Raw genomic sequence first — 27,767 nt, 5'->3', positions numbered from 1 at the left:
CCTGAAACCTATGGCTTTTTCAGTGAAAATATATATATATATATATTTATTACCTACTGACGGTCGCCAGTAGGTAGTTATAGTTAGGACCTTGTTTCTATTCAAAGAGCATTTTTTGATTTCCCACTAACTTTGGCGCTGGATGACGGATCTACGTGAAATTTGCAAAACTCGCGGGGCGCTCCAGTCAGCTCCTATCTTGAAAGTTTTGGGGTGATTCAGCAAGCGGGAGCCAAAAAAAAAGGTCGGACCCGAACATTTTCTCCATGTTAATTCCCATAGAAAACTTTCGACGTGCCCACGGCCCGACCTGCATTACACAAAATTTGGCAAAAGGGTAGCCCTTGTTTCAGAAAGAACTATTTTTGTTAAATGGTGTAAATCCGTTCAGTAGTTCCTGAGAAATTCAAGAAAAAGAGGTGAAAAAAATCAATTTTCCAAAGGAAACTTTAGACATGGCTACAGCTCGAACTGCTGAACGCAATTACACCAAATTTGGTAAAATGGTAGTGCTTGTTTCAGAAAGCACTCTTTTTCTTATATGGTGTAAATCCGTTCAGTAGTTGCTGAGAAAATCAAAAAATAAAAGTTTAGATATAGAGGCACGGAGGATCCGCGCACCCTGCCGTTCACAAGCTGCATTCTAATTGGCTGTCAACACTTCAAACAGGAAGTGTTGGCAGCCATCTTGTGCCTCGGTAGAACCAAGGCACAAGAAAAGAGAAAAAGAAACAAGCAAAACAAGAAAAGGGGGCAGGGTAGAAACACCCTGACCCCCTAGGCCTGCTTAGGGGGTCCCTAAAAACATTTTTTTTTAAATCGGCCGAATTCGTGCTGGGTGCGCGAATTGAGCCGAGAAAATAAAAAATAAAAAAACGAGGGCTACTGCGCTTTGTTTATTTGAAGCCCCCGGGTGGGACAGGTCCTGGGGGCAGTAAAAAAATGTGTGGGGGCCCCAAGCCCCCACACTGCCCTGGGGACCGCCACCCCCTGGGCTTTGCATACATTTTTGCGGTGGCACGCGGCCCCCCACAGCACCGGGGACCGCCACCCTCCTGGGCTTGTTTTTTTAAAGTTCTGGGGGGCCTCCAAGGCCCCCCAAACTCCAGGGACTTATTAATTATTATCATGGGGGCAAACTGCCCCCCGCAGCCCCAGGTACCGCTGCCCCCAGGGCTTCTTTAAAAAAAAATATATATACCTGTGTGGGGGGTCTCGAGCCCCCCTAAACGCCCTAGGTACTGCCAGCTCCCTGGGGCACTAATATTTAAATTTGGGGGTCCGTAACTCACCCTCGAGTCCCAGGGACCACTACCTACCCAGGGCTGTTCGGATATTGGGAGGGGGGACGCGCAGCCCCCTCCTGGAGCCTGTGATTGCCCTGGGAACCACCACCCCCAGGGCCGGCTCCTGAAATGTCCCGGGGTGTCCACCCCCAAGACACTGCAGTTTGCTATCTCCCGCCCTGTCATAGCAAACTGTGGTTTGGCTTTTGGAAGAGAGAGCAGAAAAGTGGCCAGGGAGGGGGGCCATGCAGCCCGCGCCCCACCCCGTGGGCCCTCAGGATTGAAGGGGACTTAATTCCCCAATCTCAAAATGCGTCACAGGCGCGTTTGCACAGTGGTGAAGGGAGTGGGTGGGGCCTGAGGTGACATGTGTGCAAACACGCCCTGTGGTGCATTTTAAGTTGGGGAATTAAATCCTTCAAGCCGGATGGTCCCTAGGGACCGCCAGCCCCACCAGGTGCCTCCAGAAGCGCCACTGTGCTGCGTTGCAGAGAGGTGGGCCAGGCCATGCCCCATTTAACACCTCTCTGCAGGGCAGCTCTGTGGCGCTTACTGGAGGTATCTGGTTGGCTAGTTGGACCCCAGGGACCATCAGGATTCAAGGGGACTTAATCTCTCAACTTAAAACAGCCACAGAGCGTATATGCACACATGTCACCTCAAGACCCCCTCCCTTCACCACTGTGCAAATGCACCTGTAGCGCATTTTAAGAGGTAGTTTTAACCCCCCTGCCCTATTATGTACTAGGGTCTTACAGAGGAGGTCATGCTAATCACAGGGGTACCCCAATGCACAGTGTTCCCTAGTGTATGTAGGTGTTTTCACTGTATTCTAAAGGTTTTTGAGCATAGCACTGGCTCTAGGCCTGGTTAGTCAGAGTCAGTTACCACCAGTACCTGTCTCAAAAAATGGTGGGCATAGCATGATTTTGGTACAAGGCCTCTTTCTGCTTCTCTGTTGGTTCTTTCTGCACATGTCTTACTTCTTCCTGCACTTTTTCTTCTCTTTCTGGACTTCTGTTGCTTCTTTCTGCATTTCTTATGCTTCTTTCTGTGCGTTTTTTCTTCTTTCTTCACATGTCCTACCTCTGTAGTCATTGTTAGAAACTAGCATTTGAAAAACCTTTGAAATTCACTGAAAAAACAATAGGTTTCAGACACGATATAGTTAGAAAATTAGCATTTAAAAAACCTTTGAAATTCACTGAAAACACCATAGGTTTCAGGCACCTTATAGTTAGAATTTAGCATTTAAAAAACTTTTGAAATTCACTGAAAAAACATAGGTTTTAAAGAAAGTTATAGTTAGTTGGACATTTCACTCGTACAAAACCAGAGAAATTCCCCCGGTATAGTTAGTACAGGTAACTATAACTCGTGCCCCCGCAATGCACTGCTGATGACATCACATATTACATCACTTATGACATGATCAGTCACATCACTGATGACATCTCAAATGACATCACTGATGACATCATCCATGTGATAATTTTATGCATCTTCTCAAACCCTAATTTAACCTTTGATGCACCCACTCTTAATTACAGACTGCCATTCTCAAAACCACAGACACTCCAACAACAATAACTACATACACACTCACTGATTCTTAGGTTTACACACACATCCACTTACTCACCCGTACAGTCACTCATACTTATGGTCACTCAGTACAGGACTATCATATGCACTCATACACCTATATAAAAACTCACACACCACCACTAAACCATAGAGGTCATAACACACCTAGTCAGTCATGCAAATAATTAATTACACTGCCATTTACTCACCTATACAGTTATACACACACCAGTACAATCACTGATACAAATACTAGCACATTCTTACGCTCTTCTACAATCACTGATACAAGCACACACTCATCCATACAGCCACTCTCACAATCACACACTCTCACTTATAGCCATTTATATCTTCAACAAACAAATATACTGCCTTTCACATATGTAGTTCCTCACACGTGTACCACTGAGACATATTCACTCACTAACACACCCATACCACACTCACCCGCCCATACAGTCCATCACAGATGCACTCTTGAAACCATGCACCCACTGAATCACCCACTCACACATCTATGCACAGAGTCACACACACCCCAGCCACATAAAAACGCAGGCTCCCATACAGAAACTCAGACAACCAATCAATAACCCATATAGACACTCATGTAGCTATTCACAAACCCATGTAGCCGCTTACACACCAACAAACAGACGGATGCAGACATTCACACAGTTTAGTCACTACCCCATGCATTCAGAAAGATATGTTTAATCACTCACTTATAGAGTCAGTCACGCACCTACTAAATCATCCATTCAGACACTTATACACCCACTCATTCTTCAATATGCCTTTCCCTATATATATATATATATATATATATATTAAACATATTTAAATTTTCCAGAAACACACAGGGCCCGATTCACAGAATGAACTTAAGACATTTGGTATTCACAGAATGCACTTACTACTATCTGGTATTCACAGAATGCACTTACTACTTTCGGGATTCACAGAATGAATTTACTACTTTCGGGATTCACAGAATGAACTTACTACTTTTCGGGATTCACAGAATGAACTTACTACTTTTCGGGATTCACAGACGAGACTTACGACTACTAACTTTACGTCCGCCGCCGGGCCGTAATTTCCGCCACCGGGCCGGATAGTACGGCACTTTGGCGGACTTTGCCGCACATCTGCGCAAATTCCGATTACGGGCCGTAAGTTACGATTACGGGCCGTATATTACGATCACGGGCCGTAAATTACGATTACGGGCCGTAAATTACGATTGCGGGCCGTTTGCCATGTTAGCCAAGAGGAAACACCTGGCCAAGGTCCACCCATCCCCAACATGGACCAGCTGACACACAGCAGCCAATCCCAGCCAACAGCTCCATTTTGCCATGGTGTATACTGCCACTGCCTACCATCCCCCACCACGCTCCAGCTGAAGCTAATTAACACTAATTGACCAATACCACAAAACACATAAAATCAGCACACAGTGAAGGAACAGGTTTGGACACAGAGAGACTGTTCCTACAATGCTTCCAGTGACAGTGAACATGGAGCAGAGACGGAAAAAAAATTTCACTGCAGAGGAGACCACCATGCTAGTGGAATACATTGTAAGGCACCACAATCGCCTACATGGGCTACCACCATATTGCACCAGTGGGGCACAGAAGCAAGAACTATGGCAGCAGATAGCCACTGCTGTCTCAGCCCTGGGGGTGGAGAGGCGAACCATACAGGACATTAAAAAAAAGTGGCAGGACGAAAAGCAGAGGGTCAAGGAAAAATATTCCATGATAGAACTGCGCAGAATCCTCCCTCCTGCATGCCCTGGACCCCGCATCCAGCTCACCCGACAGGAGGAGGATATCCTGACAACAATACACCCCCACTTGGTCCATGGGCTGCCTGTCAGTGACGTCCGCCACGTGGTACCAGGTAAGTGGAATGAAAAGAAAATGTGCATGAAGAGATTGTCTGTGTTACACTGTCATAGTGATCATGGAAATAGTCCTAAGTGCATATAAAAATATGGTTAGTCAGAGACTCATGTGTCACCCACTACGTAGCACCACAAGTCCCAGAATGCTTTGCATCAGAAAAGGCTAATACCCCCCACCCAATTAAAAACATGTGCACAGTACTGATGCCATACATACGCAACCCAGCTAATTCAATAACTGTACATATTGACAGAAAATGTGCAATGACAAATGGAAATTTAAAAGTAAGTTTAATAAATAAATAAGCTAAAGACAAACATTAGCAGGGAAGCGCCAGTACCAATGTGACATGTGACCAATTCAAGCCTTGCGCAAACACTGATGTGTCGTGTACATATGGTTGTGCACTGTGGTGCAGGGATAGACAGATGTGTGTTGAATCTGATGGTGTGTAGGGGGGGCTTTGCTGAAGTTGTGTCGCAAGAGCTTTGCAGCTCCAACAATATCCATGCACTGCCCATACCTAACGTGCTGTGCCACTCCTGACATCTGCCTCAAGCAGGCGTATTGTTGCGTCACAGCAGCCTCTGATAGGTGATACTGTGAAATAATGTAGATCAGTGTATCCCAAACTGTGCTTCGCAGAACCCCAGGGGTCTGTAACACATTTCCATGGGGTCCATAGACATCATTTTTAAAAGCACAGACATTTTCTTGTATAATTAGCAGCTTACCAGCAACAATAAACGTGTCAAGATAATGCCAGTGATCAATGTACCTGCTGGAGCATGAGGAGAATGTTGTTCTGTGGCAGCTGTAATGTAACAAATGTAGCACAGAGTATAAATGTGCCTACTGCAAAGAAAGTATAAAATGCATCTTGAAAAGCAGTATTGTATGTACCTAGGATTGTGGTTACTGCTTTTGTCACAGAGATTCATTTGTTACTGTGCTCTTCATGAGTGACAATCATAATCTAGCAGAGGGGCCTATAAACTGTCATCAAAGAGCTGCTTGCAAATTGCATGGTACCAGTTTGTAACTTAAACATCTCCCAGTTATTATTTATCCTGATGCTGCTAAGAAGAAATTATTGGGTAGAAAAACATTTTGTATGCTAAAGTCAATGCTAGCCCCTGTGTCATGTTCTGAATACTGAGTTTGTGCTTTTCCAGACCAAGAACTCTTAAAACATTTCATATACACACATTTACATGTACGATTCTATGTCTCTATATGTGTGTGATGTAAAGTGCTCTGACATTCTACATTGGTATGAAAGATGCTATAAAACAAATCAAATACATTTGACAGAGGGCCTATTACTTCTATATAAAACACTAAGGGCCAGATGTACGATCGTTTTTCAAAAGCGCAAACGGGTTCGCTAACCCGTTTGCGCATGCAAAAACCTATGGGGCCATGTACATAGCCGATTTCGCAAGTTCAAATTTGTTTGCAACTCTCTAAATAGGTTTAGCAACTTGCAATTTGAAAGCAGCATTCCCTTCCAAATAGCGAGTCTCAAAAACATGTACAAATGTTTGTGGTCGCAAAACAGTCACAATTACCACCTACTTCAAGTAGATGGTAATGCATTTGCTAATGGGAAGGGGTCTCCAGGGGACCCCTTCCCCTTAGCAAAAGCAAGCAAAATAATATTTTAAGGGCAGGCAGTGGTCCCAGGGACCTCTGCCTGCCCTTAGCAAAATGTAAAGACAACTTTACTGTTACTTGATTGATTTTACAAAATGCATTGTAAACAGGCAGCATTTTCTTTTCTAAACTGCTTTATTGAAAAGTTGGCCCCAACATGGTGGCCTGCAGAGCCCAGCAGGCCACCATACCTGGGAGGGCTGGCATTCCCAATGGGCTTGCAAATTGCGAGCGGCTCAATTATATAAATGAAACTCGCAATTAGCGACCCCAATGGGAATCCCAGACAGTGTCAAACACACTGTTGTACATTTCATTTAGTGACTCGCAAATTACCACTTGAAAAGTGTAGCAAATTGCGAGGCGCTACATTAAATAGTCGCACATCTTGACCCAAAATACTTAGTACTTTGAGTATTTGTTTTGTGTGCACACGTGTGTATTTTTCTCAAATTACTGTTAAAATGATTGAAATTTAACTCATACTAATTGCATGGGGGTCCTCGGCTTCCAGTGGTAACTCAATGGGGGTCCTCAGGAGTCAAAAGTGTGGGAACCACTGATGTAGATTACACTGACTCACTTGGACGCGGCATATTCCAAAGGAGTGCACACCCTGCCACCTCCAAGCTGACGTAGCGCAGGGCCTCTCAACATGACGATTCACCATAGTAGCGTCACGGTGCAAATACTCCTAAATGTGTTGTCTGTTGTACACCACTGTTGTGTCACAGGAGTGATGCAACCACAGTGTAAATCTATTTTCCCCAGGGGCTTGTAAACCTGCCACTAAAGTCTCCAAACAGTACATCACCCTGTGCCGGCCTAAATCACAAAGCAGATGGTGAGAGTATCCTCTGATGTGAACATGTCCAACACCTATCCTGTTGTCCAATTTCCAATCTGCCACGCCATTACATCCCCAACACACCACTGCTCCTACCTGCCCAGTCTGCGGCAGTTCCACGCAATACTGTTATCACACAGAAGATATGGGCAAATCCCCGAAACTTTACACAAGCACATTTCCCATTTGTCTACTTTTCTCTCTTCTCACCCATTGACACATCCAGCCAGAGCACCGACAACTTCAGTAGCAGAGGTCACCGCATCGCATAGGAGGAATCGGCAACGTACCGATGAAGGCATGTCAACCACACTAACTGGTAAGTCAAAGGAGATGGTCAAAAAGCATACATCGTCAGTAGACAACAGAGGGACAAATAGTGCCCAGCTATGTAAGACAACCATTTATGCTACATTTGCTGCATGACAATTGGAGACGTCAATGGACATTCACCGTTTACATATGACATTTGTGAACAGCGAAATACAAATTATAACATGTCTTGCCTCATCATACCTTTGTAAATGTGGTACACAACATGTATTACATCAACAGACCCAGAACGGGGAAAGCAATCCTGTAATCGAGGGCCACAACAAGTCAGAAGGGTGTATACACCATATTGTAATAGTGTTTGTAGACATAATCAAGAAGTAGCATTTGCACCGATACGGAAATGAAGACCAAACGGGGAGATAGCAGTCTCTGTAGTATTGACAATACATACACTGTCCAACTTCAAATCTTTCATACATACTTTGTTCAGCACAGTCCACACAGCTGATCATGTACTGCGTACATTGGATGGATAAATCTCGGACTTCAACAAAACACGATAGTGGACTTTACCTCTGGAGTCGTAGGCATGTCATTGTGCTATAGGTAGCATCAAGGTAGTGGGCCCAATCTAAGTTATATGTGGGATCACACATTACATAATGTATGACACACTACTGCAACAGTGGTGACCATGACTGCTTGTGCCCGTCCTGTGCCAGGAATCCAATGCATCACATGTGGCAGCAGGAATGTAAAGTTGCCAAACAAACTTATCATTCTAGGTGCAATGCCGTCCTCCCATAACCCCAGACGCCCACTGACTCCTGCTACTAGGTTGGACTTCACATCTGCCCAGGGACCACAGACTGATCCGGTGCTGGGCCACGGTAAGTCAAGCTTGCTGAATGCCTATGAACTGTGCCTTTCACCTCCACCAAATGTGTTGTACAACACTGTTATCCTGCATCACAATATGCTCACATGGGGCATTTGAACACATGGCCGATCAGACCCTGGTGGCAAATGAGATGCTGACACAAAATGTATGCCAAGTGTGTGCACAATGGACATACAATAGAACAATGTGCCATGAGAAACCTCCACAACACAACAGGCTTGCAAGTCAATGATATGCTAAATCCTTAGGAAAATTAACATGCTCAAATCAATATGAAATTGGCATGGCTGAGGCACACACTGGTGCCAGTTGTGTACCTGTGAGATGGGTGTAGGGGCTGCTGAGGTGATTCTTCATGCAGTTACACCTGCAAAATTATTTTGCTGAAGAGCAACAGGATAATCCAGTGCAGGTGCGAAGATTCAAAGCTTCTCACCTCCTCTGCAATGTGTGATCAAATCCAAATGTTGTCTTCTGCTTGCCTCCCTTCTACCATATCCACATGTATTGGTGAGTGTATGAAATATGAGGTTTGGATGTCTGCTGCACACACAAGACACTATCTGTTGTCATGTGAGTAGTACCATGATGTTGGAAATAGAGCATGGGAACAGAGAACACTCAAAGGATGGACATTAGTAATCTGCGTTCTCTCATTCAATAATGAGCTGTGTGAGCTCATGGGTAAGGAAGCACATATGGGCAACATCAGGCCCATGACAATTGCACATCTCACACATGAACTCCTTTCTGACTTGTCAACACACAACATTACACCCATGAAAATAGTCAGTCACAATGGTAAGGGTGAAATCAGTAACCTTCTCATACAAGTCCGTCAGTTGATGTGTCATCTTATTGATGTCAGTGCCGCATGGCTGTAAGGTTGCAAATGCTGCTTGTGAGCAGGTGCCCACTTGTTAAGTCAATGAGCTATGCATGCTGCACAGCGTCCTTGATTATCTACAAATTGCTAATGAGAATCTCATTTGTTCTCATAGCTACAATCTGGACATGTATTTCTCATCACAGGTGCTGACAGGATGAGACCACTGCAGCGGACACCATCCCGGGGGATGCATGACATCCTGGCTGCAGCTGTGCAACTGTCACGCACCTGTCCCTCAGGTAAATCGGGCACGAGGAGTGTCAACAGCTTAGATTACAAAGCCATTACATAGATCAAGATCCCCTTCTACATGGAATCAACAGTTGTTGATTACTAAGTGAAATACAGACCAGGAGTGACACATATGCATGTCTGTCATTTGGTGAGGCAGATTGTTGATAATGTTGTTTCTACCCTCTACAGCTATGTCTACAACTACTATGGTGAGACAGGTGCAGCAGGATAGACTAGGAGGGAACGCAAAGGGACAGAGAGTTGTGGCTGGAACTGGTGAGTTTGCTAGTATCATGTAGATCTCCGTGTAACACCTCAGGGCTATGGTGTGAGCGGCCATTTGTGGTGGTACCCAAACCAGAGCACATGATCCTCATATGCTGATGCAAGGTGCAGTAAATACAACCCTGGTGTTGCTGCACATGTAATACCTGGTCAATCACCAATACAGTTGCAACCTCTGTGTTTCAGATGATGCTGTGAAAGAGGCTGACAGACCGACAACCAGTACTGGCAGACGGGAAATCCGAGGGGAGAATCCCCTGATCCTCCAGGCAGCAATGTCGGCTGCAACACATGCCCAAGAGGAGGAGGATCAAGAGCAAGAGGACGTTGCCTTTGAGGAGGATGATGAGTATAATTTGTTAGACTCCGGGGATGACAATACTGACGTCCCCGCCTCACATCTTCTGACAAGCAACGCCCGTCTGCCTCCTCTCAGACTATCAATACCACAGCAAATATCAACACAGACACGGCTACCACACATCCACTCACAGACATCACTCACTCACAGCCCTCACGTCCGGGACCGACATGGTGGTTCCCCTACCCACTCTTCCCTACGCAGTGAATCTCTGCCATTCTCTCCACCATCGTTGGGAAGTAACAGCCCTGTTGTGGACCAGGTATCCCCTGGGAACCCTTCTCCTGCCCACAGACTTCTACCTGCCAGCCTCCCTGTTTTTGGACCTGCTCATCTCATCCCTGGCAGACACCAGCAGAGGGGGCCTGCACATGACTATGGTGGCCAGTGGGAGCTGGACTTCTTCCAACAGCAGGCAGATGTGAGGCAGGACATTCGGGCCATAGGGGCTACCCTGTGTGACATTTCTGGGTTCCTGCAGGACATGGCCCAATTCCCTCAGGTGGTGGACAGGGTGGGCCAAGCTTTGGACAGGATGGATAACACTTGGCAGGAAATGTCTAGAAATACAAGAGACCTGATATCCATCCAAAGGGAAGAGAGTGCAAGACACCATGCCTTGGCCATGAAGATGATGGAGGGCATGGTGAGAGTGGTCCAAAGTCTACCTTCACAGCCAACGCAGGGAGGAGGACAATCATGTCGGCCTGTTGGACAGCACATCCCCACACCTGTAACACAAACTGCACAGCACCCCAGCCAAGGTACACAAACACACCCGCACCCTGAACAGTCACTCCCACCACCCCCACTACCTGCCCAACCACCACCAACCGCTGCACAGTCACTCCCACCACCCCCACTACCTGCCCAACCACCACCAACCGCTGCACAGTCACTCCCACCACCCCCACTACCTGCCCAACCACCACCAACCGCTGCACAGTCACTCCCACCACCCCCACTACCTGCCCAACCACCACCAACCGCTGCACAGTCACTCCCACCACCCCCACTACCTGCCCAACCACCACCAACCGCTGCACAGTCACTCCCACCACCCCCACTACCTGCCCAACCACCACCAACCGCTGCACAGTCACTTCAACCACCTCATCAACCAGCCCTTGTCCAGCCACAGACACCTAATGTGCAGACACCATTGGCACCTGCACCTCTTGATCAGCCTGGACAACTCCCACAGACACGAAGGCGACAACCTCACCCCTCACCGCGTTCCTCCCCCCCACGATTGCGGCAACGCAAACATGACCGCCATTAAAATGGCTTATTTGTTTTGGGCTCCTTAGGAGTATTTTGACAATAAACATCTACTACTGTAATATTCTGTTGTGTAGTATGTCTCTTCTGACGATGTAGGCATGTGTGTGTGTGTGTGAGACAGGTACAAGTGTAACACATCATGGCAACACGTTGTAGTATGCATAGCATATGACTTACTAAATGTGTGTCTATATTTGGCAATAGACATTCAAAATGAAGTCAAACTAGTCAGACAAAGTATATTACTGCAAAGTCATTTATGTAGGAACACAAAGAAACCGTCGGTTTGGAAGGGAGAAAGGAAAACAAATGATGATCTTAATGCAGAAGGAGATGGGAACTTGGATTTGGGTGGGGCAAAACAAATATTATACGTCAGGTAGCGTCATGGGAACCAGTCTATTCACAAGGGGAGAAATAAATCTTCGTCCAAAACAATGTCTCAGTCCAACAGTCAAGTGTCTTTCTGGTCATCATCCAGGAGCACAATGTCTAGCTCCTCAGGGTCGGACACATCCACACGTCTGGCTGATGCAGGAACAGGCACCACACGGGAACGTGACACACGAGGCGTATGGGGGGAACCAGTCTGGGCCAACGGACAGGGGGACACATTGACGGTGGTATGGTAAGGCACTTGGGAAATGAAAGAGGTAATGGCTGTGGTCAGGGACTGGAGTTAGGTGCCGATGTTGTCCATAGATCGGACTAGGTGCGCTTGCATCGAGCGTATCTCCAGACACACCTGTAGCAAGATGCGAGCGGACATGTCTGGTTGACCCTCGACCATCCAACTCAAGTCCCCTGGCACAGCCACAGGAGGAACAGCACCGGCACGGGGGGGGGGACACAGAAGGGACGTGGTGCCTCAGGTCCGGAGCCGATGGGTTTGGCTTGGCGGCCAAGAGTAGGGAGACCGGTATCAGGGGATTGAGCAGGAGCCCCCGATGGCATGGGGGACTCTAGAGGTACGGTGGGGCAGATGGCAGGCCCAGATGGAATGTTGGACTTCCCCGGGGACACCTCTTTGTGACCCACTGGTGATGTATGTGTGGGTGAGGGGCCATCCCCCACATCATGGTCCGAGGTGTCCGGTCCTTCACCCCCCCTTCATTGTCCACAGCCTCCACCTGGGACATAGTACCGGTGTAGTGTTCGTCTTTATCCCGGGTGGGTGAAACCCTCTGGCCTGCAGATGTTGATGGCTCCTCCTCCTCCTCCTCCTCCTCCTCCTCCTCCTCCTCCTCCTCCTCCTCCTCCTCCCCTTCATCGCTAGTGGAAAGAGGGTTTAGCCGTCGCCGAACAGATGGTCTAATCCTCCGGACTTCTTCCTGCGGATCTCCTGTCTCATCAACCGTGCCTGCAGAAGTATAAGCAAAATCTTGATGTGGTGGTTGTTCCATGCATGACGCTACACATACATAGAATAGCCTAGGTCCAAATTTGTTTAACTCTGATCACACTGTACAGTTATCAGGGGGTGATTTACAACTTCTGGCGCATCTCCGCTAATCAGCAGAGGTGTGTCTGATGAGTTGTAACGCATCAGCCCACCCGTGTGTCACCCCTGTTGGACCACATGTACTAAGCGGCACACTGTGGCGCTTGGGTGGGTAGATGTGTGATGCATCCCCGGTGGAAGAGCCGACCTTTGCTGGAGTGGCGTGGCAATTGCGGAGCCGCCTCCAGTAAGGCTCGGGGGTGCACGATCGCTAACATGCTGTGGCAATCCTAACACCTGCTTCAAGCAGGTGCGTAGATTTGACTTCGCTTGGCCCTAATAGTGACTGAGTGATATCTTGTAGTTTCACTCAGCCACTTTTAGGATGCAATCCTGCACCGTATGCGTCACGTTGTAATAATCCAGCAGCATGGCGCTTTGTGTGCTCCGCCGCTGCGTCACTAAAGTGACCCAATGGCGGTGCAAAGAGGCGCAAGTGCCTTGTTGATCTGCCCATCAGTCCTTATGGACTAAGTGGTGGTTGGGAGCACACTGCCTCACAGTCCCAGCACAGTTTGCCCCTTTGCATCCGGGTATATGCTGTGTACAGTACTAACTAACTCCTGATTCATCTGTGTTTGCTGGGAATGCTGCCAAGTTATTCTGAGGTCACAGTAACACTCACAGGAACACAGCAAAGCAAGATGATTTACTTTGCTCTCCATGAAACTGCAGCTCTCTACTGATGAAGCGCTCATTCCAGGAACACGTGTCTAGGGATATACAGCAAAGTCAGCAGCAAATTTGGTGTATCACTCCAGATTATTCCAAAGTCAGTTTGGAATGTGTACTGCATTTACCAGGATGCAAAGGGACAAACCGTGCTGGGACTGTGAGGCAGTGTGATCCCAACCCCCATTCTGTCCATGCACTTACATTACATGTATGCACACCGTCATATACTGATTTGAGTTTGACATGGACATCTCATGTGTATTATTGTGGCTTGCGCAACTGAATTATCCAAACCTCAACCTTGGCATTGTTGTGATCTGTGTGTCGTGTCACTGCTGCATGTACCAGTTCAACTACAAGTCCACCAGAGGAGAACATGAAGAGTCCAGATATAAATGATATTGGCCATTGATATTGATTTGCAGCTATTTAACGTCTGGACAAGTGTCATCTGCTTTGTAGCATTGTATGGGACAAGACAAATGTGGGTCACACATCCACGTGGGGTCTGGAGTACTCCTCTAGCTACATTGTGTGTCTAGCCTTTTGATGTCCCCACACATCTTCAGACAATCCAGTGCCACATAGTGACTTACTTGACTGACACGGTAGTGCAGTATCACCGCTGAACAGTGGTGGGCAGTTGTGTCAGCTATCTGTGCATGTGAAATGTCATACAGGCCACTGAGGGTGAGACGTCTGTCAGTGGTCACACCTTGTAGACCTATGAGAACTTGTGAGTGATGCAAGGATCTCAATATCTGTCTTGACTCCAAGGCACATGATGATCTGTCTCAATTGTAACACAACGCTACAGGTGCAATGCTAATCACAACATCCAATCCCCCATGGCCTGCCATGTGCAGACTGGACCGTCTCTGTACCATCGCTCATCCAATGCACACATCCGTTATGATAGACTTGGTACAATTGTAGTGGTGCTGGCAGAGCAGAATTCAATATGGATGCATGAGTGTGGCTCATTTACCCAGTTGTCATGAGAACATTACAACTCCCAAAGTGCACTCTGGCCTGTATAGTCCATATGCTACAGTGTGCCTATCAAAACTTGGTGACTGCTGCTTGGACATGGAGTTGGCTAATGGAGGCATGGGACACACAATGGTACAGCACTGTTTCACTCACATCATACTCCCAGACTCATATTGCATATGATGAACTTACTAGGTCTATGCTGCTCGTGCTCCTCCAGCTGAGCATGGAGGGTTGGCCACGCTGCTCGCAGGACCCTCCTGTACAGTGGTGAGAGGCGAGGACGATGTACATGGTGCTGGGTGGACAGGCCAGCCAGCTCCGTAGCCTTGTGACGGGCCCACCGCTTCAGGTCCTCCCAGCGCTTGCGGCACGTTCTAGCCCTCCTGGTGAACACTCCCACTGCACTGCAGCGCTCGGCGATGTTGGCCCATAGCCTGCCCCGGGCTGCAGTGCTCAGCTGTTGCTCAGGGTCCCCATATAGCTGAGGGAATTTCTCCAGCACCCCCTCCACCAAGATGTCCAATTCCCTGTCTGAGAAAGGGGGGGCTCTCTCCTCATATTCCTCAGCCATTATGGGGAAATTGGTAAGATGAGAGCAGCAGGATGCCTGTGGATCTGATCAGTGAAAGAGGATGACTCTGAATGACCACAAAATGGCTGCCAAGTACTTCCTGTAAAGTATTTCCTGTCTCCCACTTGATGTATCACCTTGCCTGTATGCACTGATTTGGTCTAGTTTATTTTCGTAATTTACGGCCCGATTTCGTAGTTTATGGTTCCAGAGCGTCGTTTACGCGCACGCGCACTACGATACGCAACCAGAAACTAGGATTTGGCGCCGTAACTTGCGAAAATGACCCGGAACACATTATTTCATACAGGAAATGTTATACAGGTAGTGGGAGACAGGAAAAACATCACAGGAAGTATTTTGCTGCCATTTTTTATTCATCCTGGGCCATCCACAATCAGTAAACAATTCCACTGCCATCCTGTTGTTCTGATGTAGGGGAAAGTGAAAGGACAATGCAGGTGTTATGCATGATTATGTAGCAAAAGGGGGAACAGTTCATTTCATGTCATTTATGCACTGACAGGGGGTAGGGGGCTGACAACATCCATCCGACTTTCCTATTCTCATACTTTGCATTATGGGACATGTAGTTCATATTGAGTACTCAGTATCAGAGTTGAATGACGTGTCATGTAACATTGGTGTGGAGAAGTGTGGATATGTCAGATACATATGGGGCCGCTGTGTGCCCCAATTACGCCACAGTAGCGTAAGTTTATTGGCGCAGCAGCGCTACGCCAACTCCATGCTGTGGGGTATCTTCAACGTGACGCATCTGTGAAATGTGTCATATTGAATGGCCCTGCACCGCAGTTGTGCATTCCTGCACGGGGGGGGGGCGGCCTTCCAGCACACATACGCCACCAAACAGTGGGAGCATGAAAAGTACAAAATTACACTCTGTCATTTTCGTAGCCATGCTGCGTCCCAACCCTGCACCTGCTTGTAGGAGACCTGAGAATTGATGCTGCATGTTGGGCATCGGCTCGCCGCTTGCCTTGCTGGAGCTGCGTTGCGCTTGCGACCCAACTCCAGTGGTGCTTCACCTTTATGACAGCATAGGCTTCACACTTCTGTCTATACTTGGTCCACAGCGCACAGCTTTGTACATGCGGCACAGCCATGATGGCGCAAGGGATGTCTGCTGTGAGGCACAATTACTTGGCCATCCCTGTTGATATGCAGAGATGCAACTCTTATTGTAAATCTGACCCATGGTGCATGATTCTAACATGACATCATCACTCACATTCTGGGCCCATCATTTGTGGGGGAGTCAATTCTCTAGTGGTCTTAGGCCTGAGTATGCAACCTTTTGTGATTTGGTGACCCATCCTTATGAGGTCCAGGTATGTCTCTCAGGACATGTATTGTTTGTCATCAGCGTGAATAGTTTGTTTAAGGGATGTCCACTACACTGATCGCTGACATGGGCACGTGACCTGAGGCACAATCCACCTTTTGACTTCTGTCAGCAGCTGTGATTTGCATGCAGTTAGTGTGGTTTGGAAAGTCGTCTCAGGGTGGGATTTATGGACACTGTTGTGTCTGTCCACATTTCATCATTGACAACAGACAGCAAACCACATGTTGTCCGTGGCACTACAGGTTGCTCATGCAAAATATGTGGCAACTAGCAGATCACGGACTTGCATGCCCTGACGTCGGTCATGTGCAATAGCCCGGTCTCCCACATTCAGAGCTAGTCGAGGGTCGAGAGGCATGTGTAAGCCATGCATTAGAGCAATGTTGTGCAAAACACAACAGGCTAGTATAATCTTGCACACAACTACTGGGGAGTACAGAAGCACACCCCCTGTACGGTCGAGACATCTGAATCGCGACTTCAACAGACCAAAAGTGCGCTCGATGATGGCTCGAGTACGTATGTGTGCCCTATTGTACCTACGCTGAGGTACAGTGTTAGCACGCCTGTAAGGGGTGAGGAGATGTAGAGAGAGTGCATACCCAGCGTCACCTGAGGAGGGAAGAATGGGAAGTTGTTAACATTTCACTCTTTGACTTTGACAGGACATGATCTATACATTCATACATGCAGTGTCTGTTGGGCCATGTTTCTTATTGTACAATCGTTACTATTGGGGGGCATTCATATATTTACTTGACGCATATCACCCATTTTCAGTGCTTGGTACTTACCCAGTAGCCACATGTTACCAAATTCTCCAGCAGCCATACGCCGAGCAAGAGGTGACATGCGGAATATGAAGCTGTCATGTGTACTGCCTGGGAACGCTGCATGCACATTGATGAACCTTCCACTGGCATCACAGACTGCTTGAACATTGATGGAATACCATCTGTGTCTGTTGCCGAAGATGTGTGCAATGTGGCGGGGTGGCTGAAGGGCCACATGGGTGCAATCTATTGCACCCAGCACACGTGGAAATTGTGCAAGGAGATAAAAATCTCTTGCTGCCTTTTGTCTCATGTCCAGTGTATATCGCATTTTGATGTAGTTGGGGGCTCTCTCAGTGATGCATCTCAGTACCTGATGCAGGCACCGTGACTGGCTCGCCTGGGAAATGCCCACATGGTCACTAGTGACCCTTTGGAAGGAGCCAGTAGCAAAGAAGTGGAGGGCAGAAAGGATCTTGAGGTATGCTGGTATAGCATGTGAGCAGCAGGTCACAGAGTCAAGTTCCTGCTCCCACTCACATACCATTTCCAGGATTACTTCAGGTGGGAAACGGTACCTGGCCCTTACATCCTGGCTGGACATTCCAAATAGGCCTGTAGATCCTCTGTGTTCTCCTCCTCCTCCTCCTCAAGTAGTTTTGCCGCATGGCAAGGGGTAGTGCTACAAACACGTTCAGTGACATCCTGAAAAGGGTTTTTTGTGTCTGCTCAGCATTCATACATGCTGCAGGGCTGGGATTGGCTGCTGCGTGTCAGCTGATCCATGTTGGGGGATGGGTGGACCTTGGCCAGTTGTTTCCTCTTGACTAACATGACAAACGGTCCGAAATCGCAATTTACGGCCCGTAATCGCAATTTACGGCCCGTAATCGTACTTTACGGCCCGTAATCGCATTTTATGGCCCGTAATCGCATTTTACGCAAGTGTGCGGTAAAGTCCGCCTAAGTGCCGTACTATCCCGCCCGGTGGCGGAAATTACGGCCCGGCGGCGGACGTAAAGTTAGTAGTCGTAAGTCTCTTCTGTGAATCCCGAAGAGTAGTAAGTTCATTCTGTGAATCCCGAAAAGTAGTAAGTTCATTCTGTGAATCCCGTAAGTAGTAAATTCATTCTGTGAATCCCGAAAGTAGTAAGTGCTTTCTGTGAATACCAGATAGTAGTAAGTGCATTCTGTGAATACCAAATGTCTTAAGTTCATTCTGTGAATCGGGCCCCCCCGTCACTGGATGATGTCATCAGTGATGTCATCAGTGATGTCACTGACCATGGCATTAGTGATGTAATATGTGACATAATTGGCAGTACTTTGCGGGGGCACAAGTTATAGTTAGGTGAACTAACTATAACGGGGGAATTTCTCCGGTTTTGTACGAGTGAAATGTCCAACTAACTATAACTTTCCCTGAAAGCTATGGTTTCTTCAGTGAATTTCTAAGTTTTTTAAATGCTAATTTCTAAATATAACTAACCCTGGGCATAGTTCACGTAGTAGCGCTAAGCGTAGCTACGTGAAGTGCACTTTGCACTACGTGAGCTACACATAGCTACGCGAACTGCATAGTGCACTGTGAAAAATGCTGTTTGCACTGATTGCACAGTGTCGGATGCTTGTCCACACTGTGCAATCAGTGCAAACTGCATCTTGCACAGTGCAAGCGGTCGTTTTCTGCTGCTCAAGTGGATTTCTACTCGAGCAGCAGCTTTCTCAATGCGGACTGGTAGTTTCTCATCACGAGCGGTCGTGGGCATACGCGACCACTCGCAATGAGAAACCTGACCTCCCCACGTTGAGAATATCGCCGGGAGGTTTATTTGCCACGCTTGCGATTGGCAACTTGATGTTGCTGATCGCGAACAAGGAAAAAGTCCTGCCGGGATGTCATTTTGCTCACTTTCAGATGCCGACTTGGCGTTGAGGACCGCGAGCAGGCAAAAAATGACTGCTACGCGTCTTTGCACTGTGCTACGTGCAATTTGCATAGTGTGAAGTAGCGCAAACTTCACAACGTACGCAGGCGTATCATAGTGCTTTGCCTAGGGTTAACTATAATGTGCCTAAAACCTATGTTTGTTTTAGTGAATATATATATATGTATATATATATCAAAGCTCATGTGTTCAAAGAAACACGCTGCACTCTCTGGACCAATTCCATTCTTTATTCAGCAAGAACGCGTTTCGGAGTTCTGCCTTCTTCTGCTCGCTCTAATGACAAAAGAAAACAGCATATGCATGATAGTTCTTTAAAACTCTTAGATCAGTTCCCATTGGGCGCAGCAAGCAAGAGGAGGAAAGGGATTGGTCTATACAAAACCAATAGCATGTTACTTCCGTTGTGTTACGGGAACTTTTCATAACAGTGCTCCAGGGGTGTAGATATTATTAATTTACAGTTCCGGGGAAAATGCCGCTATTCCATATTGTACCCCGGCATGGGCACCCCAAAGCAAGCAGTCCACTGTACCTCCCTTAATTGCTGCCAAATCAAGGTCCCTCATGCTGCTGCCAAGAAGATAGTCAATTGGGGGCCCATCGTCAACCACAGGGTTTCGTGGTATGTAGCGCAGGGGTCGGTAGATATCCGTATCTCCACCAGCCTGTATGGCTAGCGACTTCGTCAACACCACGATGGCCTCCGTGGCGGTGCAAGGCGCCCAACAATACTCTCTTAGATCAGTTCCCAAATGATCTAAGAGTTCTGAAGAACTATCATGCATATGCTGTTTTCTTTTGTATTTAGAGCGAGCAGAAGAAGGCAGAACGCCAAAACGCGTCCTCGCTGATTAAAGAATGGAATTGGTCCCGAGAGTGCAGCGTGTTTCTTTGAACACATGAACTTGGATTTTAAAATGGACCCAACTCCATTTGGCTGCACCAGTTGCAAGTGTGCAGCGAGTGCCAAGGTGGACTTTGGAGCAGAATACATATATATATATATATATATATATATATATATATATATATATATATATATATATATATATATATATATATATATATATATATATATATATATATATAAATAGTATTGTTGGGTGCCCTGCACCGCCATGGAGGTTGTCGTCGACGAAGTCGCCAGCCATACAGGCTGGTGGGGATACAGTTATTTACCGACCCCTGCGCTACATGCCACGAAACCCTGTGGTTGATGATGGGCCCCCAATTGACTATCTTCTTGGCATTAGCATGAGCGACCTTGATTTGGCAGCAGTTAAGGGAGGTACAGTGGAATGCTTGCTTTGGGGGGGGGCCATGCCGGGGTAAAATTTGGAATAGCGGCATTTTCACCGGAACTGTAAATTAATAATATCCACACCCCTGGAGCACTGTTATGAAAAGTTCCCGTAACACAACGGAGAGAACATGCTATTGGTTTTGGATAGACCAATCCCTTTCCTCCTCTTTCTTGCAGCGCCCAATGGGAACTGATCTAAGAGTTTTGAAGAACTATCATGCATACATACATAAATAACAAAGGCTAAAAAGTACTCTACTGGTGCTTCTAAAATACGCCTACCCCGATGTACCTAACCTAAGTCTAGTAGGAGGGAAGAAGTAAGTCTGGTGTAGCATAAGTTTAGTATTCTTTTGCTAAGAATCTAGCCAAGATTTCTCTTAGCTTCTAATCAGCTCCGTACCTTGGTTTTAGATTGAAGGAGGTCAGTCTCAGTACTCGATTTCCCAATAACCCGCAAGGGTAGCTTGGAAACACCGGAGCTGGATTTCTCGGTAAGAGAAAAAACAGCGTCTCTCTCAGTGCATCTGCTGGAGGGTCGGCTTCCTTCGGCACTTGCTGTAGCAGGATGCGTCGGGCAAGTAGATGGTCGAACTGCTCCAAACCACCGTGTGTTTGCTTGGGCAAGTGTGGGCATATTTATACCTTGAAGGTGCCGAGTTTGATGTACAGTTGGACATAATAACGTCATCAAAGAGTCGTAGTTCTTTGGAAACTCCATGAGTTCTTGGACGAATCAATATTCAAGCAAGGGGAAGTCCCTAACTGCTGAAGCCGTGTTTTCAAAGAAATCGTTGTGGATTTTCAGAACTACTGGAAGTAGCCATGCCGTATTTGGACTGCATGAGCTATGTCAAAATATGGTTATGATTTCTATGCCTACATAAGGACATGGTGATTTATACCTATATATGGGCATGAATTGGGAAAATTACACTAGGGTCCTAAAATGCTATACAACACCCACTCCACTTTATTATGTTCGACATTACTACATTTTAAGCACTAAAACATATCTTATGCATGTGTTCACAATCCGACCCAAAAATACATAAAAGTGCATTTTAAATGTTTGCACACGAAAATGAGCATTAATACTTTACGCATATAAAAGCAATGATTTCATTGTAAGCATATGATATGATATTAGCAATGCTAACTGAATGAATCACGAAAATTACATTTATGAAATGGCTCTTAGTTACAGAAGAAAAAGTCAAGACCATCCCATAGCAGAATATGTAAGCTGTTTTGGTTTGTGGATAAGGTAAATATCGTTTTTAGGAAGTATTCAAAGAATTCTTGTTCTCTAAGAATAGTTCTACTTTAAGCAGATTACTTTGTGCCAAAGTTCAGTTTTGGAAAAAGTCAAATCAAATCTTAGAAAAATAGAGTTCCAAAGCTAGCAGTGTTTGCTTTGAAAAAGTGAAGGTCGAATTCAGAGATCATAGAACGCTGTGAGTTAATTAAAAAAATTATTCTCGGTGTCAGGAGAAAACATGAAATCTTCTAAGCTGGCAAAGAAATCATCTACCGCAGTAGGTGAAAGTTCAACCACTTCATTAAGCAGATCAATCCTACACAGATGAGAAGCATCGCCGTCAGCGTGAGTCGGATTAGCAATCTTCGCAGTAGATGGTACCTGCGTGCCTGTTGGTCCACGTATCTCACCCTCAGCTGGAACTGCTGATGAGACCTCAATGAATGCCGTAATCAGGATTGCATGAGCCGTTACCGAACCAAGCAAATCGTCAACATCCGTTGGCAGAGCTGATGGAAGTGTTAGACAGATGTCTAGCATGCATTCTTCTCCACATAGCAGGCATCGTAGCACAGGTAAGAAGCAATCTTGCCAGATTGGTCTGAACGATAGGAACCACGTGGTATTCAGATCTCTCAAACGAGCCAAGCCAAGAATCTGTGTTATGTGTTCACGATACTGCATTGCCAGTAGAGTGTTCTCCATGGTGATCTGGGTATCGTTGGTGACTGGACTTGCCATAACGGAGCAGAAGGAACAAATATAGTATCCCTGCTACGAGTCCCAAAATGAGAGGCAGGCTACTGAACACAGAGTGCACGAAGTTAGGAAAAAAGCCTAGGACTGCTTCAAAGGGTGCTAACAGTCCCGAAAAAATCGTCTTAAATACATGTACAATACCTCTGGTATCAGACATGTTTAAGATACGACCCAACATTTCTGCAAAATGTATGGGGCAGTTAGTTGATAATAAGGAATGTATCTCTGCAGAGGACCTTCCAACTTGCATATCATACGTCTCTCCGGATGAGGTCAGTGGGGCAGTTTTTTGTAAAAGAATGGCTTTCATTCTGCTTAAAGTATCAATTTGTATAGAAGAGATGTTTAGTGAAGGCCATAGTGGCAAAAAATACTTGCATACAGCAAGTGACCCTGGCTGACACACTAACGAGATAGGCTATTCCTGGCATCATTCCACAACAGCTGTGATCATTCAACATTATGTATCTCCCATTGGAAAGCTGCCTAAAAATCTGATCTATCACTGCTGCCGGTGAACCCTGGAGGGCGCATAATAAGTTGTCTGAAGAACCATCGCAGGCTCCATGCAAATTAATGTCCTGATATAGAAGTGTACCACTCAGTGTGGTTTTACTATTTTTACCTCTAAGGATTACCTCCAACATGTGTGTGTGTATGGTAAATCCCATGTCGACTTTATGTACTCTTTACCCAACCTTTCATACAGGCCTGCTGGTATATGTTTTAAGAAATACTGAAACTGGAAAATCGTCACTGCTATCGTGATGGTGCCATGTATTATCCATTAAACGGCTGGTTTCTCAGAAATGGTTAATGGTAATCTTTCCAGTTTCTCTATGCTCAGAACCGGATAGTCTGCTTCCCTCTCTGCCGAAGAGATTTGTTTTTCTGTACGGTTAAATCCAGTAAACAATGACGTGGCGTTGATTAGACGCCAAGGCACATAGCCCGAACGCAGATTGTCTAACGTCCAGCCTAGAAACATTATAGAACGCAATTGAGACTGGCCATGTTGTAACATGAGCAAGTCCAGTTCTACTATGTCTATGGCAGAGGATACAATGCTGTCCAAAGAAAAAATTCTGGATGACAGAGTTGTTAAACCATTGTCAACTACAGGGAGAGCTTTCTCTAAATTAATACGATCAATTTCTCGTATTTGTTCTGCAGTTTCCATTTGCGTGACTTTCCATGCTTCATTATAAGCAGCGTATATACCGGCGTATATGAAACGTTTATGACGTTGTTTGCGAGATCCTAGTAAGAATTCTCTCAAATCAATACCATCTTTAAGTAAAGTTAAGTGTTGTTTTATATCTGGGAGTGTGGATTTTTGTAGCCACTCAAGGCACAGTTTTCCTACACTGTACGTTGTTATTATCCCTGGATGTTGTCTCTGGATAGATCTTGGATCTGGCCTTGTTACTGTAAACCCTGTGTCTTGTTCAGGAATCTATCTTGACAGTTATTCGTGTCTGTGGGCCAGATTAACCATTTTTTCCAATCAGGATTAGTTCTGTTTTGTTGTAAAATATAATTTACGTCTACCTCCCCATCTGTAGTTCCAGTACTATCAGGTGTGGGCTTAGGTATGGATGGTTTGTTTAAGTCTTTTATCATAGCCAGGCCAAGACAAGATGTCAGTTGAACAGTTTCATTTAAAAACAGAATTTGTTCTGGGATGATGCAGACTCTAAATAAGGCTTCTAAACCTTGCAACTGCCAGTCTTTTGTGCCCCAGACAGGTTTTGTCTCAATGTTGTCTTTCCAAAAGTCAAAACCTAATGTGGACATAAAATGCAGCAGAATAAATTTGCCTAGTATTAGTCAACATACCTTTCATGACCGTCTATTAACATTTTTAAAGTAAAATGTTTTTGGATTTGTGACATTAAAGCCTGAGAAGTATGGACATTTTTCATAAAATGCTTTAGAGCTACCTTTTGGTGGCGTTGGACAATGTTCCCATTGATTATAAGTTAAAACATTTCTAGGGTTTGCAGATATAATGGTGACCAAAGTGGTTAAAACAATACATTTGTTCATAATCTGATGAACCTTCTAAGTATTCATGTTTTGCGAATTTTGCTGACACTTCTAAGTCTGCCATCATGTTATTAACAGTCTCTAAGTCCCATTAATCAGAAAATGTACTGAGTGAAACAAAATCACTCAAGGAAACCTTAAATTGGTATGGAATCTTCAGCAGCTCAACGGGACCATAAATGTCATAATCAGTTCTGTTCCATGCTATACCACCAGGTAGAGGAACGGCTGTGATGTTCACTGATGACAGGTCTCTTTGTTTACTTTGAGATGATTTGTGTGGCTTCAGGAGCAAGTTGATGTTCTTACTTGCTGTGTCCATTTTACTATATTTCCCATCTATCAGCTTTCTCAAACTTAAAACAAGAATGACCCATAGTAGGAGAAAAAGTACACCTAACACAATCCAAAATTCAATCCATGGTGAAACCAGATATGTATTTTCAAGCTGGTATAAAAGTTAGTTTATATGTTCCTTGAAAGTTTTATTTGCTGGCGTCGTTTCAGGGTCACAGTGATCCTCAGAAAATGTATCAAAGTTAATGAAGTAGCCAGAGGCAGTTCTGTCAATTGTTGGTATCGCATCCAGATGTTTTGAAATCGCAGGAGCTGTTTGGTCCTTTGACATATTAGTATAGTCAGATGCTATATCATTGTAGACAGGAGTGTCTTGGCGAACTGGTATGTGGGTTTCAAGAGGCACAAGTTCCATTGCTTTGTTGCATAGTCCTTCTTTTTTCACTGCAGATTCTTCAAAGGTGATGAGTCTTTCAGTTTGAACCTCTTGGATAGTAGCAAGATTTGGTCATCTGCTACATCTTTGGAGTCCACTGGGCATACTATTTATTATCGGCCACATGGTGTGCTTTGACCAGGTCAATTGATACAGACCAGTTCTCCTTTCTTCCGGCAAGGGGTGGCAGTAACACTGTTCTTGATCCGTGGACTGCTAGTACAGGTACTGGTTTCCTGTAAGAAGGTCCAAATTCCTTCTTATCTGCTATTTTCTCTCTGACTAGATCCCCAATCTTTGGAATCCAGATAGGTCTTGCTGGGACATGTGGTTTTTCTTCAGTGGTTGTTGGCTTCTTTATGGTGTTGCTTAGACTTCTTCTTGTTTCATTTAAGTCCTGAAAAATAGCCAAACGGTCCTTGATATCAAAGGGTTTTTGTTCTACAACTGAAGTCTTCTACCATCATTCTAGTACCAAAAAGGATTTTATATTGAGTGATTCTACCCCGAGAAATTCTTGGCAGGTTGTTAAGACTACGTTGGACACTTATTAGATGTTTGACCCACCCGTCACTCGAACCTAATACCCTGGCTGTTATAGATTGCGTTATGTCACTTTTTTTTGTTGCACTACAGAATTTCCCTCATGATGGAATGGACTCGAAAACCGCAACGCAACGCCCAAGCTGGCCATGGCCTCCTTGTAAGCTCGACAGCTAAACGCCGGACCCTGGTCAGAATGTAGCGTGCCGATTGCGTATGTGCCGATAAAGACTCACAAATCTTTTATAACAGTTCGGGCATCGGTCTACTCTGCCTACAGACCGGGTTACTACCTTGGAAATAATCTCCTTTTGGAATTGGAAAATTTACCCGCTCCTCGAAATATACACAAGAAAAATATATGTTTTTGGGTTTCTTGAGAACACAACACTGAGATCCAAGTCAAGTTCGTGCCATAATACAAAAATATATAATATTCATAGGAAGGATTTTTTGGAAAAATAACTACTACATGATGGATAAATCCTGGTATTGGTATATCACTCTTAGCATGGAGTGTGCTTTAGATTGCTTGATATAAAGGACTCTTTTGGATTTGACCGCCCTTGATACAACTTTGCCCTGAAGAAGTTCTGTTTCAGAACGAAACGTGTTGGCTGGCTATCATTGAATTTTTCCAAAGGAACATTAAATAAGCATTAAAATATACACCAAGACTCAGCGTATCAATAAGGACATCAATTGAGTTATTTTTTCATTGTTTGGACTTATTAAGCGGTGCTATTCTGAATTCAAGGAGAGTTGTTATTTACCCTGTGTTTAGGGTTGTGCTCTTGGACAGAGGGCATTTTGGTATTAGCATGCAAAACGTAAAAAATATTGTGATTTGTGAAAACATAGGTTTGGTGCCTTTCTGTTGCTCCATAGGTCCACTGTCCAAAGTGTAAGTGTACAAAAAGCATTGTTTCACCGTCTATTTCTGTTTTTGAATGAGTGATTACAGCTATGGAAGCCGTTTGCACAGCTGCCTTCGCGTCTTAATCAGCCAATGAATTCCCTGCAACGTGAACGCTGTCACGCTGATGACTCAGTGTATGAATCACGTGAGTCTTTTGTAGTTCTTTCTGTAATAGAACTACTTGTTCTCAAAGCAATTTATACTTGATTGTGCCAGGTTTTGCATTTTTGAACCCGTTTTGAACTCAGTTCTGCAAGTATTCATTGTATGAATGGACGCAGTAATATGAATCGCACACTACTAGTGTGGGGAAATCGCGATCAGTATTTTCAAGCGCCATCTTGAAAGCCTGTAGTTCAGCTCGCTGAGCTGCACAATCTCCAAAAGATTGAGTTTTTGTGACCATAGGTCTGAATTTACCATCGCGCCAGCAACCTTTAACAATCGCACACGCTTCACTATAAGCTTGTTTACCCCCAATTGCGGGCTGTGCTGATCCGTCTGTATAAATTATACATCCGTAATGTTCTAGAGGCAGAATCTCAGTGGGCAGGGGACATTCTTGTTTATATTGTAGAAATTCTTGAGTTTTCAAGTTGGTGTCAAAAACGCTGTTGCAGCAAGAGAATTAACCCATTGTATCCACCTTGGATGTAAAGCTTTTTCATTCAGAATGCTCACTTTTGTCACTGCCTCTAAGGCAGGTACAGGAGTAACGACTTTTATGCGTTTTCCCCGCACGAGGGCTCACTCTTTTGCTACTGCAGTTTGAACCGCTGTCAAAATTTTTTCTGTTGAAGTGAATTTCATTTCAGCTTGTGTGTACAAGTGTGATTTG

Source organism: Lissotriton vulgaris, chromosome 8 (genome assembly GCF_964263255.1).
Source record: "Lissotriton vulgaris chromosome 8, aLisVul1.2, whole genome shotgun sequence".
Classification (NCBI taxonomy): Eukaryota; Metazoa; Chordata; class Amphibia; order Caudata; family Salamandridae; genus Lissotriton; species Lissotriton vulgaris.
The sequence above is the reverse complement of the archived record's forward strand: the minus strand, read 5'-3'. Positions refer to the sequence as shown.